Genomic DNA, 13,275 nt, shown 5'->3' with positions numbered 1-13,275 from the left:
TTACATTCTATCCTCGACCCATGGGTTTTGTCAAGATAACTACTTTGTGAAATTCATCTTTACTTGCCACTCTTCACTGATCATGCCAGGCTTCGAAAATAATGGAAAAATTACTTAGTGTACAACCCTTGAGTAGGGAGACAATGTGGCTATCAAATACAACAAAATGGGTAACTTCAGATTCCCAGCCATGTTTTCTTTCTTAACCACCTTTTGACCAAAATTTTCCATCCACTGACACAAAAAAGGTGCATGCTAACAAAAGGAAAGAATGACCATACCCGTGAGTATGAAATCTTCTTCACCTTCCTCAAAAACTATGCATAGGATCCCCACACATTTCTATTACCCTAGCTTTAGGCTATGATATCTTGAAAATTTATTTAAAGGATGATGTTACCATTGAGAGGGCTATTATCTTACCGGTTCATTCATTATCCTTCTCAAAACCTTGGTTAATTGACTATGAAATCTTACCATAGTTTCAAAGAGATAAAACTTTAAGAAAACACTCAGGATTACTAGTTTTCCTCTATCAAAAATCCATTTACTTCTACACGGGACAAAACACTTCTTTTCTGCAAACTTGTTTGAACTAGTATGCGGGATATTACAATCCCAGGCCCAAGTATTTTTACCTAGTAATCCCTTTGCTATCCACAACCCAGGATCTAATGAACTCTTTAGAACCATCCTTTGATTAAACCATACAAGACTGAATTTTTTTTGGAAACTATGGCATGAGAACTTACTTGGAGTTTTTTGCTCTTCGTAAATCTGTAATTTATCTTTGAACCAATTGCTTCACACTCATGCCAGATTTATCTCAATCCTTGCAGTAATTATCTTCGTTCAAAAAAGATTTCAAAATCTTTATTTGTGCAAGGTGAAATTAGGAAAATCTTTCCTATTATACTCTATTATTAACTTCACATGCAAAACGTTTCACATCTTATTAATGTGCAGACTGCCACCACCTTCAGTATTTAAAACTTTGCTGTCAATCTTTAAAATCATACGATTGTGGGGTACAAAGAAAGACAACTAGGTGTTGCACTTGACAAGTTGGCCCTCTAATCCAATGAAAATTTCCCACATACATAGCTCTTTCATTGATGGCATATTTTCTTGGATCCATTAGCAACTGAGGATATGTGTCAATAGCTCGCTACTTCGCCATACATAAAGAACAAGCATATTGCCATAGCAAAGCAGTGATAGCCATTGATTCACTCTCAATCTTGTGGATGATTTGTTTCTTGTATTTCTTAGAAGACAGTGGTGGGCCCTCGTTCACTATCTTGCTATACATATTGTTCGAGCAACTTTTTATGGCGAGACAACGATGGCCGATGATCTAAGGTTACATCAGAGAAACTGCACTAAGTACCCTGAGGAATAGTGGGTCCTACACTTGCTATGTCACAAAGACTAAACATCATGCAACTCTTTATAGTGAGATGGCGAGGATCATAGATTGAAACTTGATCGAACGATTGGGATCTCTTGAATGCTTTATGAGTGAGGCGTGGGTCCAAGGCATTGATGACGTAGGAAGTTCTTCACTACTGGCGCTCAACAAATCCTTTAGTTTAGTCTTAGTCACCATCTACGTCACTTGAGGTCCCACTAGATGTTCATTTCATGGAGCCTTGCTACTTTACTAACGGCGATATGGCAAACTTTTTTGATAGTGAGATAACGAGACATCGAAAAAATCATCATTCCAGCACTGATTTTTGATTGTCTCCAACTCGGTTCCTTTTCCTGTTTTGACAAAATTTGCTAGGTGTTCGTGATTGAATGATCAATTAGAAGACAACTTTTTGACTATTGTGTCTTCATCTTGTGGTCCCGTCTTGTAACTTCCTGACTCTCACTACCTCGCTATACATAAAGAGTCCCCATGTTTTCATAGCGAGGCAACGACAATGGTTGATCTACTTAGATCGAACAATTGGGGAATCTGGGAGGAAAAGTAGCTCAGGGCACGAAAGATATAAAGGGAATAGAGTATTCACCTAATTCAAACATTTCACACCTAAACAATTATGAATAGAAAGAGACATAGGGTTTTCATAAAACTTTCAAAGGCTTACAAATAGACAAGTTATCTAGAAACCCTATTATCTATTAATGGGCACAATCTGAAAATTTCTATTCTTGGATAGAGGACTTCCATCATGTGAAAATTCATACCAACAGTGGCTCTATTTGGGGACATTGAATTCTCTGGATTCAAGTGAGGGCATAGAATTTCTTGGAGAAGCAGACCACACACAGACTCCCAAAGTTTTCCTCTTAGATAGCTTTATCAAAAGCAAGAAGCTGTCACTAGGATTATGCATAAACAATGGCCCCAGGCCATCAAAATTCAACAAAATTTTTACTTCTGTCATAAATCTGATTCTCATCTGAACATGCATTAGGTAAACTAAAAATATTTTTTTCATCAATTTCACCAATTAGGTTGGTATTATGAATCAACTTTCTTGATAAAACTGAAACTACAATTTCACCTCCATAATGCATATAAAAACTAAATTCACTTGCAACCATTTGCTCATTATAAAGGTTTTGATCAGCATTCTCAGACATTCCAAACTTAAAATCCTCTTCATTTAATGACTTATGCATGCTATCAATCTCAAATATGAAAGTTTCATTTTCAACTTGAGGGAGAGGATCACTCATACCTTCAAATTGTGTATCCTTAAGCATAATTGGATGATATTCAAATGAACACTTGAACTTTTACTCACATATATCATCAACATTAGAATTTGAAGCTAATTCAAGATCTTTAAGTGATTCTTTGAGATCAGCAAGTGGGTTAGTCATCTCATTAGAATATTCATCATAAAATTCATTACAAGGTGCATGCTGATTTTCAACATCTTCATCAAACACCTTGTCATCAATTTCATAAGATGCCATCTCATTAATACTTTCACCATCATATCTAGAAGTAGAACAATCTGATCTCTCACAACAATAAGATAATGTATCATCATTAAAATCATTCTCAACTAAATTTGGACTTTCCAGATCTTCTTCAAACAATGGGTTAATGACTCCATGCATTGATCCCTTTTGAAAATTATGACACAACATGAGTTGCTCATCCTCACAAGCATCATCATATAGAATGTTGTCATATACTTTAAATTCACTACCCATTTTATCCTCATGGAAAATTTCATCGTATGAAGAAAAGTCAGAACTATATGAAGACTCCCTATCTATTTCTTCTACCAAATATATAGTATCCATAATTACATCCTCTTCACCAGCTTGTTTAGGATAAATATTACAAATAAATCCTAATTCATTCTTAAACATCTCACTATATGTTGAATCTTTATCATCTAATATGAAAACACCTGACAATTCTTCCCTGAAATCTTCATATTCAAACTCATTAGCATCAACTAACTTCACCATCTCTTTATCTTCATACTTTGTAGATAAATCACTTTCATATTTTTCATTTGCTAACTGATTTTTATAACACAAAAACTAAGATGCGCTTTCTTTTTCAAATTCAAAAGAGTAATTCATACCCTTATCTTCAAATGAGTGTTCACTATCATCATTACTTTCTTCCTCCCATTCAGCATTAGACTCATATGGAGTTGAACATATTGTGTCATTTTCTTCACTATGATTCAAGTTACCACTCTCATCATCTCCTTCATATAATTCATCTTGATAACACACTCGGTCAACAATTTCATTAACATCATTTAAAAATTGACTTCCAACTTCTTCATCCTCATGTTGAGATGCATATTTTTCCATTTCAATTTTTAAAACATTCTCAACATAATGCCATCTCTCAATAAGATAGCCCATTTCCTACACATTTTGCTGATCAACCTTATCATCTCGTGTTATCTCTTCATGGTCTATTGGATCAACAACATTAGGTCCATGATCAAAAAGATAACTCTCAGTTTTCTCATTTGCACAAAATTGAGATCTAGGTGTAGCAACTTCATTAGCAATAGAATCATATATACAATCAACATCACAAGAACTTGCTAATGTAACTAATTCTTGATCTTCAATATCAACACGTTGGTGAACCCTATCAAAGTCTGAGATACATCTTATTGTTGTAGCATCATGAACATGTGTGTTGTCATTTTTAACCAAGCTAACCTTACGTATACACATATTCTGATCAAAATTTTCCATTTGATTAAAACCTACAATAGGGGTATGGATACGCTTATTTGAAACTAAAGCACCAACACCACATTCATCCTTTCTTTCAAATACATTATACCAGCAATCATACATAGAAAAATGACCTTTAGTCAATCCGTATCTCAAGTTATTTTCAATATCCCTAGTGGTCACAAAAGCCTGATATAATGTCTGTGGTTCTTTATCCCTTAGCAGATAATTCATTTTCTTGTCAAATGCATCAAAATACACTGTTGAACACATCTAATCATCAGGTCTATAATTCTCAATGATTTCATTCAAAACTCTTGCAAATTTGATGTTAAAATGAGAGACAAGTTCATCACTCTGAATATAAATCTTCAATAACTTATCATAAGAATCAGATACGCTTACCCTTTCTCCAAATTGCTCCATGAAGGTAGAATGCAATTCACCCCAAGATGAAATAGAACATGCTGGTAGAAAAGAAAACTAGTCTCTAGCATCACCTTCTAAGGTTTGAACAATTAACTTCATATGCAAGTCCTCATGAACAATTTCGTGGTCACCCATCAAATCAGAAAACAACTCAATATGGTGACTAGTTGTAACAAGATGGTTTCCACTGAATTTAGGCAAACTTTTTCTAACATCATTGGGAATGAAATTTGGGAAACCATGAATACCATTAAAATATACCACTTGGTAGAAATGGATCTAGGAATTTCATTAACTGGCTACATACTAGATGAAATGAATCTTGACAATCTTAACGAATTTGAACCTCATTTAGTTTTAACAACTTCTAATTTATATTTTGTAGTAGATCTATACCTTCTACCCATTTCAACTTCTAAAATACACTTCACCAGTTTAAAAACAACCAACTAAAATTGACCTAATGAAATGTATAACCTCAAAACCATTCTCCTCTTCTCAGTGCTGAAACTTCACTTGACAGAGAACACACTTGTATAACAATCAATTTTCATGAAAAGAAAATACATGAAAATGAGAATACATTTAGTGTTGTTGAATGAAACCACTGATCTGTTGATTGGCCTAGTGCTAACATGAATTCCTCACACTAGTGATCATAACCTTACAGAGTTGCCATCTCCTTGAGGAGAGAAATGAAATCACAGTAGTGATTCACATTTATCATTTCAAAAACTTTTAATAGAAAATCAAACAACACTTTGAAACTTACTAGTTAGAAACTTATATAGATCTCTCTTCTTGCTTGAAAATTCACACAACTTTCAGATCTTCTCAATTCAACTGAAAACTCTTGAAAATATTTATAGGTAACTGATCTACACTAATTTAGAGATCCTTTAGAGAGAGTCACCACTCACAAATTGTGAGAAAGGTTTTAAAAAATGATTTACAACATGGTAGATCTGAATTGAAATTCCCACTTGTAAAATTTGCAAATCTTTAAAACACTTAGAAGAGAGAAACCTTTATTCAACAATTCTGACTCTAAATTTATCGCAATTTTTTTAAAAACCAAACCAACTGAATTGATTGAACATAAAACTTAGTAGCAACACAATCTACATTCAATCCTTCAAAGATACTACTATCCTGAACAAAGCATCACTGGGTGCATGACAACTAAGTAAAAAAATTGGAAAAATACATTAGATAACTTACTCTTGCAACATTTCCATGCACATCTTCTTGCTGTATTGAACCCCTTCTTAAATTCTCAAGGTTTTTATGTCATTTTGATTCAATATAGTCCCCAGTAGAGTGACCATTTTGTTGGCTGACTCAAATAGGCCAAACCCAATTGAGAGTAGGACTGAAATATTCAAATTATACACCAGAGATTCTTATCCTTTTAACAATGAATTACTTCACAACTTCCCCAACAAATTTTCCATTTTGTTGGTGTTTTAAAACTACCAAGCAACAAAATTCCTAATACCAAGATGATAATACTCACACAATCTAAAGATTAACCAATTCTTATTAGCAATTGTATGTGCAAAACCATTTGGGCCCAACTTCAAAAAAACCAAGGGTGGTTTTCTACTCTTTTAGCTCTGCAAAACCAGGGTGGGTATACCTAGGGATGATTCAAGACTATAAAAATTGTATGAGGATTATTTTTAGTTTCATTCTAATTCTCATCTCAAATCCTCAAATACATACACAATTCTTGATAACTTGATAAACACATCCCATATAACAGATATGGCCAAAAATTCTTCTATAGATCTGCAGGTGTTCTCAGCAATAGTGGCTAACTGAAGCTAAAATATTCCATGTAGATAAGTACTGGCCAACTTTTAAGATCTACAAGAAATAAAGTAAAATTGATTTAATTTTGCATTTTTTGAAAACCATTTGTGACACATTTCTCTTACATCTGGATAAAATTTTGATCAGTGCCTAATCCATTGGGGTTTAGAGTCTACAGAAAATTCTTAGATCTAATTTGTTGCCTTAAAAAAAATTTCATCAGCAATTCTTATCAGAAATCATTATTGAAAATCCTTTCCCCTACTACAATAATCTTATCATATTCATCAGAGCTTTTACTTAATCCATTGAATTAACAACAGTGATAAACAGATATACAAGCTAACTAGATTGCATTCAATTGCACAAGCCTTTACCTATACAACATCAAGATAACCAAGTAATCAAAAGGAGAAAAAGTTCAAAAAGAACTAATATAGGGATAATTCATAATTTTTATTCATTTTCCTTGAAAATTATATACAATTTACAATAGACTCGGAATGACCTTCAGAAGAAACACAACTCATTCTATATTCATGTATTCTCAAGATCTAACAGAGAAAATACACCACCAATTCATTCAAAATAATGGACCAAAAATAGACTAAGTATATCACTTAAAAAAATAGAATTTGGACCGTCACATAAACTCACTTATATAGGTGTGAGTTGCAACAAGCAAAGGGCAAATGTGACTGACAGATGTCCTTACAAGAGGAAAACACATACATCTGTCAAAAAGAAAATGACTAATAGGAAGTTATGCCAATCACACATTCTCTTGCAGGCTTCTGCCTATCACCTCCTTTCATTGATTTTTCTCCAACAGTGATTCTGTCGTATATGTAAATGCTAAGCTTGTCCCTGACAAAATCTATTTTGATGATTGCATTCTATCCTTGACCCATGGGTTTTGTCAAGATAACTACTTTGTGAAATTCATCTTTACTTGCCACTCTTCACTGATCATGCCAGGCTTCAAAAATAATGGAAAAATTACTTAGTGTGCAACCCTTGAGCAAGGAGACAATGTGGCTATCAAATATTAAAAAATGGGTAACTTCTGATTCCCAACCACGTCTACTTTCTTAACCACCTTTTGACCAAAATTTTCCATCCACTGACACAAAAAAGGTTCATGCTAACAAAAGGCGAGAATGACCATACCTGTGAGTATGAAATCTTTTTCACCTTCCTCAAAAACTATGCACAGGATCCCACACATTTTTGTTACCCTGGCATCAGGCTATGATATCTTGGAAATTTGTTTAAAGGTTGATGTTACCGCTGAGAGGGTTGTTATCTTACCAGGTTCATTCATTATCCTTCTCAAAACCTTGGTTACTTGATTACGACATCTTACCATAGTTTCAAAGAGATGAAACTTTAAGAAAACACTCAGGATTACTAGTTTTCCTCTATCAAAAATCCATATACTTCTACATAGGACAAAACACTTCTTTTCTGCAAACCAGTTTGAACTAGTATGCGAGATATTACAATCCCAGGCCCAAGTATTTTTACCTAGTAATCCCTCTGCTATCCACAACCCAGGATCTAATGAACTCTTTAGAACCATCCTTTGATTAAACCATACAAGACTAAATTTTTTTTGGAAACTATGGCATGAGAACTTACTTGGAGATTTTTTCTCTTCGTAACTCTGCAATTTATCTTTGAACCAATCGCTTCACACTTGTGCCAAATTTATCTCAATCCTTGCAATAGTTATCTTCATTCAGAAAAGATTTCAAAATCTTTATTCGTGCAAGGTGAAACTGGGAAAATCTTACTTGTTATACTCTGTTATTAACTTTACATGCAAAAATTTTCACATCTTATTAATGTGCAGACTGCCACCACCTTCAGTATTTAAAAATTTTCTGTCAATCTTAAAAATCATACAATCGTGGGGTACAGAGAAAGACAACTAGGTGTTGCACTTGACAAGTTGGCCCTCTAATCCAATGAAAATTTCCCATGTACACAACTCTTTCATTGATGGAATATTCGCTTGGATCCATTAGCGACTGAGGATATGTGTCAACAGCTCGCTACTTCACCATACATAAAGAATGAGCACATTTCTATAGTGAACTAGCAATAGCCATTGATTCACTCTTGATCTTGCGGATGATATGTTGCTTGTATTGCTTAGAAGATAGTGGTGGGCCCTTGTTTGCTATCTCGCTATACATATTGTTTGAGCGACTTTTTATGGCGAGACAGCGATGGTCGGTGATCTGAGGTTACATCAAAGGTGGAGAAACTACACCAAGTACCCTAAGGAATAGTGGGTCCTACGCTCACTATGTCACAAAGACTAAACATCATGCAACTCTTTATAGCGAGATGGCTAGGATCATAGATTGAAAATTGATTGGATGGTTGGGGTCTCTTGAATGCTTTATGAGTGAGGCATGGGTCTGAGGCATTGATGATGTAGGAAGTTATGCACTGCTGGTGATCAACAACTCCTTTACTTTAGTCTTAGTCACCATCTACGTCACTTAAGGTCACACTAGATGTTCATTTCATGGAGCCTTGCTACTTCGCTAATGGCGATATGGAAAAATTCTCCAATAGTGAGATAATGAGACATCGAAAAAATCATCATTCCAGTGTCGATTTTTGATTGTCTCCAACTAGGTCCCTTTTTCTATTTTGATAGCATTTGCCAGGTGTCCGTGACTGAATGATCAGTTAGAAGACAATTTTTTTACTATCGTGTCTTCATCTTGTGGTCCCATCTTGTAACTTCTTGACTCTCGCTACCTCGCTATACATAAAGAGTCCCCATGTTTTCATAGCGAGGAAATGACAATGGTTGATCTACTTAGATCGAATAGTTGGGGAATCTGGGAGGAAAAGTAGCTCAGGGTGTGAAAGATATAAAGGGAACATAATATTCGCCTTATTCAAACATTTTGTGCCCAAACATTTATGAATGGAAAGAGACATAGGGTTTTCATAAAACTTTCGAAGCCTTGCAAACTAACAACTTATCTAGAAACCCTATTATCTATTAATGGGCACAATCTGAAAATTTCTATTCCTGGACAAAGGACTTCCATCATGTGAAAATTCATACCAGCAACTTCCTTGAACTTTGTGATCATTAATATCTTGTATAAATATCCTTCATTATATCTTAATTATATTTCTTTGCTCATAGATCTTGTAACAAACTTTGACTTTATCATTTATGCTTCATGAACATTCACAATTTTTATTATTTATTGGGCTGAGATCAATCTTTCATTTTGTTCTTCACTAAGTGAATATTACAACTTATTTATGAAATACATCACTCGGTTAACACTAAAATTTGATCACTCAATTAATGTCATGGTCCTTATTTCACCGTGTCACTAGTTATGACCTTAATCACAACATAACATGATTACAAAATAATCACACCAATATTATACTATCATAGTCTAATTCATTCAAGTAATCATTGAATACCAATACTTATCAACTCTGTCATCATCACATTTTCTTCAAATCCTCTTCATGAATTAAATGATATGGTACTCTACTAAATTAGAACAATGTCTAACCAACTAAGGATTAACATCAGTGGCATCATAACAATTGATATGTCTCTTTTACATAAAATAACAACATTACTAGTTACACTATTGGTTGGGGCTAACAATAGCATGGGAAGCCTGATCTTGTTTTAATCCCTTAAGGACACACACATGGTTATATCTGCATCATTTCTCAATTGTATTTTTTGGTACATGGAGTTCCCTTGAAGTTAGATCATTTGATGAATTGACTAGCATGCCACACACACTTTCTAAATCATTAAATTAATCTTTGATGGGTTGACTAGCATGCTACACACACTTGCTAGATCATTCAATGCCATCTTCATTTTTAGACCTTCCCCTATTTCTCTTTTTGTTTCTCTTGTGGTTCACAATAAAGCACAAAGAACCTTATTCGGAAAGTAACTACACCCATTTGTAATTCTATCTCTCTTGCTTTGATTTTCAATATGGTAAAAGAGTCAAGTCTCTTGGGGGCTTGATGATTTTTTTGTCTTCTGAGCCATGATAATATTTTCTCTTTGCTCATTTCTCTACTTCACTATTAATTTGAGGCAACTCATATTCCCACTGAAGTATTAAAGTGGGGGATAAATGTACCATCTTAAAATGGATGCACTTGTGTTTAAATAACTTTTAGCGCCCATCTCATAGTGACTTCGTCGACAATAGATGGATATGTACTTTGTGCTCCCTTTATACTATTTTTTCACACCATATTCTTGGATATTTCTACATTCCTCCTTAACTTTGTGTGGGCAACCTTATCCCTCCTATGGGAATAGGTCGAACTAGGTCCACCTAGTCAAGAAGAGGTCCACCCAAGTTGACGTCTTCCCCAAGGAATATGGGTTTCTAAGTTTGAAAAGTATTGAGGTTTAACTTCCTTAACTCTTACTCTCTAGACAGTTTGTATTTTTTTCCCACCAAAAAACTAGTATAGAAGGAGACTTGCAATCTTCATTTTTGACATAACATAATTTCATGAGATCACACCTACATGCAACCTTGTAATGCCTACCCCTAGTTGACTTTTCATGTTGTATTTCCAGATTCTTTTAGGCTGGTTTTATGATTATGTTTTATGATAATTAGTACTTGGTTACCAAATTTGATTAGATTTTATTTCATATGTAGTTGATTTATGTGAAGAGTTACTTAGTTATTTCACATGTTCATGATTATTTCAATGATGATACATGTTCATATAGTGATTTCAGTTATTTCATGATGTTAGTTAAATTAATGATTTATGTGTAGTTTTTATGGTTACTTACCCCATACTTGTATGTGTATGGTATACTTGTATATTCTACTTTATGTATGACATTTTTGATGTGGTTGAGGGAGGGAGTCATAGTCACCTGCTATTTGGGATCTATATGATGCACCACTTCCCATCATTGCCCGTTTAGTTTAGATTATATGTGTATTTACACATGCTCAAATTTTATATAGATTGCAAGTACTAGGCGTCAACTTCCCATAATTGCTAGGATGAGCATGCCCTATTGCAATATCTCAATGGTAAAAGAGGGGAGGTTATTCTTAACCTTGAATCCTCAACCCTAAGCCAATTGTCCTAGAAAGTATGACAAGTATTTGAGTTGTTTACCCATATGAATTTGTCAAGTGATGTAAATTCATAATTTTGACCCTAGAGTTTGAATCAATGTTTTGTCCTTCGGTTGAATTTTTGTGGTTTGTCTTGTGAGTCTATTGTCATTTTTAGTTATAATTAGATCAAATCATAAGATAATTTAATAATTTAATTTAATTAAAATTTTATAAAGAAAATTTAATATTCAATTATATCTAATTAATTGAGAAATTAATAAGATGAGAGAATTAAATTTAAAATATAGTTAAAGATTTAGTTTTGGCATAATCATATTTATTTTATTTAACAATGATATATTTAGAAATTTCATATTTCATAATAAACTCTAAATAATATTACTAGTTAAATTGATAAATATATTATTAAAAAATGTCTCGTGAATTAATAAGAGAGAGAGAGAAAGGAATTTATTAAATAAAATTATTTTAATTAATTTGCAAAAAGGTTGCACACGAAATTAAAATAACAAAAATAATAAAGGAAAAAGTTTTCACGTGATTGCAAAATCAAAGTCCTAATTTGGGGAAAGCTCTTTATTTGGAAATTAGAGCTCATTTCTCCACACACAGGTTTGGAGGAGCCAATTTCTGAGAAGAGGGTTTTGAAAGAGAAGGAATGTTCTAGCAAGTTTTGTGAATTCAGTTGTCTAGCATCAGATCTGGGTAGGATCTTGTGGGTTTTGTGCAGTAGTTCCTTTATTGAAACATCTATCTTCTTCATGTCTAAATAAAATTATTTTTAGGATTTAATTGGGTTGAAACCCTTGTTTATGTTTTTATTGCTCCACTTTCACAAGAATCTGTAAATGAATGGAGGAATTGAAACCCTTGTTTGAAAAATTGATTTTTTTTATTGAATTGTTTGTGATTTAATCTAAAACCCTTATTGTGAATCTTTTATTTTTCATTTCAAAAACATCAGTAAACACAGTTGAGATTAGAAACCACCATTTGATTAAATTGGGTGATTCATAGTTTGATTGGTAAAAATCAGGATGTGGGTTAGAAAATAAAATAAAATTTGTTTTATAGGTTTTAACTGTTTAACCCGGGTTGCTATACAAAATTTATATTGGAAAATTATTGAAAAATATATAATTTTATAATTACCATAGTAATTTATAATTACAACATAACTATAAAAGAAATTATTTAAAAAATCTTGCGAGGCATGCATGGGGGTTTGTTATACATATATATATACATACATACATATATATATACATATATATATATATATACATACATATATATATACATACATATATATATACACACATATATATATATATATATGTATACATATATATGTATATATATATATATATATATACATATATATGTATGTATGTATATATATGTATACATATATATGTATGTATGTATATATATATATATACATACATATATATATACATACATACATATATGTATGTATGTGTAGACACCTAAAAACCTTTAGAAAATAAAGTATTTTTATTTTCTGAAAAAATCTCTGATGACATCATCATTTATTAATTAATTATTTAATTAATTAATTAATTAATTTTTATGCCATTAAATCCTTTTATCTTAATTAAAAATATTTAATTAAGGAATCCCTCCCAAAAATGTTTAAATCTTATTTAAACATTATTTCCTTATTTATTAATTATTTAATTAATAA

This window comes from Cupressus sempervirens, chromosome 8, assembly GCF_028749045.1.
Source record: "Cupressus sempervirens isolate cs-2001-9-10 chromosome 8, ASM2874904v1, whole genome shotgun sequence".
NCBI classification, from domain to species: domain Eukaryota; kingdom Viridiplantae; phylum Streptophyta; class Pinopsida; order Cupressales; family Cupressaceae; genus Cupressus; species Cupressus sempervirens.
The sequence above is the reverse complement of the archived record's forward strand: the minus strand, read 5'-3'. Positions refer to the sequence as shown.